Raw genomic sequence first — 6,274 nt, 5'->3', positions numbered from 1 at the left:
TATGTAGGGGTTCTTTTATTGGTATTCTGAGATCTTATTAGTACTCTATATGGTATATAAGTGTATGTAAAGATCGTCAGAATCCAGATTCGAACACTTTGATTTTTCCCGAAAATCCACTCGATACAGAAAGAACTGAGTATAAGGTAACATGATTAAAATGATTTAAATTCAAGTATTATAAGAGAGGATCATAAAAGGAATATAATGTATTGATAAAGGTTAAGGGAACCCAAGTAATAAAATAAGATCCCGGGTATGATCCCTCAAACGACAAACGAGAACGAAAGTTAAACGAACTGTATAACAGATCAGCGGTCATTAGCCAAGTAATTAGGGGTTAATCAAAGAGATTAAAGGACGATGATGTCATCACACCAACAAGAGGAAGACAAGTGTAACAAGATGACATAAGTGGATGACATAAGCATGACAAAATGGGAAGGATTTGTTGGTTGATTATAAGCCATACAATTTTTACCATGGTAAAAGGGTAATTAACAACAAAAGGAAGTAACCAAGCTAAACACCACACAAATCATTTAATCAAACTAGAAACATTTTTACTTCACTTTTTCTTTCCTTGCTCTCGGCCAAAACCAGAGCAGCAACTTCAAACTACCATATCTCCTTCAATACTCACTCAAATGTTGTGTTCTATAACTCATTGGAAAGGTATTGAGATGGCCTACAACTCTTGTTCACAAGTCTCATCCAAATAAGCATGGAAGACCCTCATTTTTATAGTTCTTTAAATCGGACTTTTAGAAACTTCAAAACCTAACTTTTTGTTCTTGATTTCTTTAGAAAGATCAAGTTTGTAGGAGGTTAGATTAAAGCTCCCTAAGGCTTCCTAGCAACTTAACACCTACCAAGGAAGGTATCAACTTCAAACCCTAGCTTTGATTTTATGATTCCATTAAGTTATATTGAAGCATTGTTAGTATTAAGGCTTGATCTTTGATTATAAGTAGTTTTGGTGGATTTGTATTGGTTTTGAATATTGGGTCTTTGATTGGTTGGATAAATTGGTAAAACTTGGAGTTGGGGACTGAGTTTGTAGTATGATGGTTGAATATTGTTGTATTGGTGGTTGTGAGTGAAATGATGATAATTTAGAGTGTTAATTAATTTGGAAATCGTGTAAACATAAACGTCATAATGCCCGATTTTCCTTAACTGTTCTGTTCTTAACTTTAGGACCTGTGAACTCACTGAAAAATTCTAACCTTTGCCATGTTTAGATAGTTCTTGTTACGAGCTTCGTTTTGATATGTGGTTCTCTTGAATCCGATGTACGGTTTAGGAGAAACGACCTTTTTAAGTAACGGCGTTTCGCAAACGAACCATTACCCCTCACCTTACTTTGAAACCTTGGTTAAGGCCCTTAAATGACTAATTGGAGTATGAAACAATTATCTAAAGTGGACTAGGCAGTTGGTAGGGTATTCGCGAAAGCATCGCCTTAAAATTCGTAACGGTTAATTTATTGAAAATGGTGGAGCCGAGGGTACTCGAACGACTTATATGATTTGTTAAGCGTAGAAATGACCATAAGCAAATGTTAGGGTTCAATTGGTTAAAGTCTAGTTTCTTAAGCGACCGGGGTTTAATTCCGACTTATGTTGTTGTTCATAGGTTATCGGACCCACTCTAAGCTTAAGTCTATTCGGGAACACTCAGGCAAGTTTTTTACCCGTTATACTGTTGTTGTGATGTAAATATATGTATATGCATTATCTTGTGATAAGTGCATGATTGTTATTAGCAAATTTTGCGATATATTGGAGCATGCTGATATGGTATATATGCATGTCTGTTTCGTAATCTTGATATCTAATTGTTGATTCAATTGCTTATAAGTTGCATAATACCTATGCTAGAGATAAGCAGCAGTTGCGTATACCCTTAGTATAGGGGACCCAAAGGTGAACATTTTTCTAAACCGGGAGTCGATGTTCCCGAGTATAATATATATATATATATATTAATAGTTTTCAAAACCATTAATCGAATAAGTTTTATTCGATAACTTTATTTTAATTAATGAATATTAGTTTGAATATTCATTCGAGGACTTATGACTCCGTTTATTTTATTTAATGAATATTATTTTGAATATTCATTCGAGGACTTATGACTCCGCTTATTTTATTAAATAATATTCTTTATTTTATTAAAGAATAATGTTTTGATAATCAAATTTATTTTTGATTATTTAAATAATGATCGTATATCTTTGGTTATTTATTATTCATTTAAAGTATAAGTTTTAAAACTTCTACTTCAATTATTTTTATAAGGATTATCCTTTTGGGAATATTATTTGAATAATAATATTCAGATATTTTCTAATATATCGGGACTGATTTATTTCATTAAATCAGCATTACTCCAAACATTCTTAAAAATGTTTTCGAGTCTTCAAAATGATTTTTAAAAGTTAGAGCGGATCCCAAAACTCATTTTTATATTTAAGATCTTCCTTTCGAAGGGGATTTAAATACTCGCTCAAAACCCGAGGGATCCGGCTCAGTGGTGTATTTTACATTCGCTACGAGGTTGTTGTTTTGAGAAAACATCTTGATTACTTGCCCATCGTTCGGGAAGTAAGTTCATCTATTTGAGTCGGCATAAGCAACATGTGTAATATCCCATATTTTCAATATTATTATTATTAATAATTGGAATTATTTATGTGATTTTAGGTGAATTTTTGGTGAATTATCTGATAAGTGGAATTGATATTTGGATGTTTAGATGTGATATTATTTGAATATTTGAATTTTTATATGTCCAGAATAAAATTTAGATAATTGTGATATTTTTCTGGTAATTTTTGGACTGTTAGATGATTTTATATGATTTATGTATTATTAATTATTTTCTGAATAATTACCAAAATTATTTTATAAAGCCGGGAATTGTCCAACCTCAACCGTTTTTACGTTTTTATAACCCGAAACTCTTCCGAAAACTCCTTCATAACCTAATCTGGCAATTCCGGACATTTTCCGTGTTTTGACTTTTTCAATCCGGATTACGGTTTGACCCGTGCGCGGCCCGGCGCAATATTTTCGATACGATAGTTATTTCGGTAATCAATAAAACCCGTATTTTCGAGAGACGGGATATTTTTATATTATTCTCGTATATAATATTTTATAAAAAGCTCGGTTTTGATAATTATCCAATTTTGGTATTGAATCGGATCGTTATTGCAGTTACTTAGCGGCTAAGCAACTAATTTAATGATCCAAAATGATCCAAAACGATCCAGAACGATCCAATATTCCATAAATATAAATAGTCTATTTCTTATTTCGTTTATTCCGTTTATTCATTTGCAACCAGTTAAAACACCGTAAATACAGAGAAAAACCCGAGAAACCGATACGTACCCGAGAATCAAACACACGAACGAAGGCGTTATCGAACTCCGATTCGGGCGTGCAGCATATCAAAACGAAGCTCTCAAAATCTTCTTTCTGAATCAATCATCAGTTTTTGTCCAGAAATCATGGTAATTTTCTTATTTATTTATTTATATTCGAATTATTTAATAATTAAATTATGAAAATTTGTTCTTGAGGTTGTTGATATGATTTGATGATTCCATGTTGTAGAGCATGTTTTTCTGGTCAATTTGGTATATTATACTTCCAAAATAGAGTTCAATATCATGTAGTAATTAAGGTTTGATTTTCTGAAAATTACTTGAATATGTGTTCTTGGTGTTCTTGAAGAGTTCTGAAAATCAAAGTCAATTTTGAAGGTGTTATTGAACACCAAATCACAAGTATTTGTAACCGCTGTGAAGCCCTTGATCTGTTCTACCTATTTCAACTATCAAATCGTTTAAACGACTGGTAAATTTCAAATTCGTATTTTAGGGTTCTAGACCCGAATTGGGTTCTTGATTTTCAGGAGTTTTTGGTTGTTTTTGATGTTAGGATTAGCTTTAACATGTTATTTAGAGTCGATTCATACCATTTTTGTGTTCGTTCTATTGCCGGAGGGCTATAGTCGAGTTTTTGGTTTTGTTAGTTTGTATTTTTCAATATTTTGGTTTATACGTTAATTGGTTGTTGATTGTGATGATATAATTAGATTGTACGTGTTTCTAGCATCGTTTTGATATATAGTACGTCGATTATGGTTGAGAAACGAAGCAAATCGATTTTTGGCCGGAAAATTTGTTGTTCTTGATGGTTTTGATCGATTTTTATGTGGGTTTGATTGTTTGATGTTGTAGTTGCTTCCATTCAATTTCTGGAATGATTTTTGTCGAGTTTGGTGTGAAAAACAGAAGTTTTCGTGATGTTTTGGTGTGATTTGGGGGTTCGCCGGAGGTGTTGAAGCTCGCCGGATTCCGGAAAATTCCGGCGAGTTCTTCAAGCTTCCCGACTGTGTTCTTGTGCTTTGTTGCTGTTTGATCCATCAAAGAAGATGACCCCCTTTCCAAAACATGTTTCTGGGAATTATTTTCAGAAAATAATTCAAAATTCATTTGAAATTCCAAAAATTGTTTTTAAATTCAAAAAATTAATTTAGTTAATTATTTTAAATAGTTAACTGAATTATTTTAATTCCAAAAATTATTTTCTTTTATTATTTTCAAAAAAATTCAAATTTGATTTAATTATTTATAATTTATTTTAGTTAATTATTTATGGATTTGATTGATTGATTAATTCATTTAATCAATTAATTTTATTTATAAATGGTTAAATAAAATATAATTATTTATAATTAAGCCAAATAATTCCTAAAAATTATTTTGGGCTTTTAAAAATATCTATAGAGTATTAAATATTCAATTAATACTATTATTAATTGAATTATTCGTATTTTATTCGTAGAAAATCAACCGTTCGTCCGTTTAATACGAAACGAACGCCTCTAGACTCAGAAAAATATTCCGCTTTCAATAAAAATACTTTCGAGACCAAAATCCTTTTTGTTTTGAAAGGTCGCTTGTTTTATAAATCGATTCTGAGTCGCGTAGTGACTGAAAATCATATTTTGATCCGATTTCAGTTTTAAACATATCGAGTCGACCTTTCTGATGAACCGAGTCTTATGTGATATGAATTATGTGATATATGAGTTATGTGCTTATGTGCTATGTGAATTACGTGTATATGTGGGTCATAAGTCTTGTGTTTGACTGTTTTTCTTGTGTGTGAGCTATCGTATGGGTAGAAATTAGGGTTTTGACGCGCAGTTCATCGAGTAATTATCGTTTAGACAATTAAAGTTGTATCTTTTAATTATAGATGTGGATCTCTCGAGCTGGTCGGGACAAGACGTTGGATAAAGAATGAGATGGATGGTATTGGATATTTGGCTTCTAGCAATCGCAGGAGCAGCATATCGGTGAAGTGTTGAAAAGAAAGACGGTGATATTTTAAGACAGAATGTCAGAATAGATGCGTCATTGCGAGTGTGACTAACTACTAAATCCCAAAGGCAAGTACCCTAACCTCACTTATCATTCAAGTGACGTTTAATTCGATTCATATTATGCAAGTATCCCTATCATCACTTATTGTTCAAGTGATATTTATTTTAAATCTTATCATGCAAGTGTTGCTTTTCCTATTCTCAGTTTAGAATCGATAAATGTTTTACATATCGCTGAATTATCATGCAAATATTCTTCTGCTATTCTATGTTCAGAATAGCTAAGTGATTTTACTTATCAACTTATTGGATTTACAAATGTTTTGGATTTTGAGAAAGATGACGTTGTTTTGGTTTTTCTGCCCAAGTAAATGGGGGAATAAAAGTTTTTAAGGGTGTCGAGTATTATGACCCCTCTCAATAAAATGTTTTTAAGATTGGATGGTTGCGTAAGAGGCCGTGGCAGCGGTCCAGTGTGAGCTATGTGTTATACATGATATAACATCTTGCTAGGCCGATATGTGCCTTGGGTGCCCCTTTGTTTAGTTGGATATGCTTCGACATACCGGTGTTGCTCCGCGGCTGATCACCGGCGGCAACACACCGTCGTTTGAGGATTCTAATCTAAATTATGATATTGTTTTGATATTCATAGAATAAATGATTTATCAACTGTTTCTGTTTTGGATTAACGGTGAAATGCAGTTTTGATTCAGATTCTGATTTATGCTGATACTTATGTTGTTGTTAAATATCAAATGTGGTATTAGTACAGATGATTGGGGTTGACTTCAGTATGGAATGTTGTTAGCATCAAAGTTCGTATTGATATCTAATTTGATATGATAACAAAATAAGTATTAATCTC

The sequence above is a fragment of the Apium graveolens genome, chromosome 7, assembly GCF_009905375.1.
Source record: "Apium graveolens cultivar Ventura chromosome 7, ASM990537v1, whole genome shotgun sequence".
Lineage (NCBI taxonomy): Eukaryota > Viridiplantae > Streptophyta > Magnoliopsida > Apiales > Apiaceae > Apium > Apium graveolens.
Note: the sequence above shows the minus strand (reverse complement) of the source record.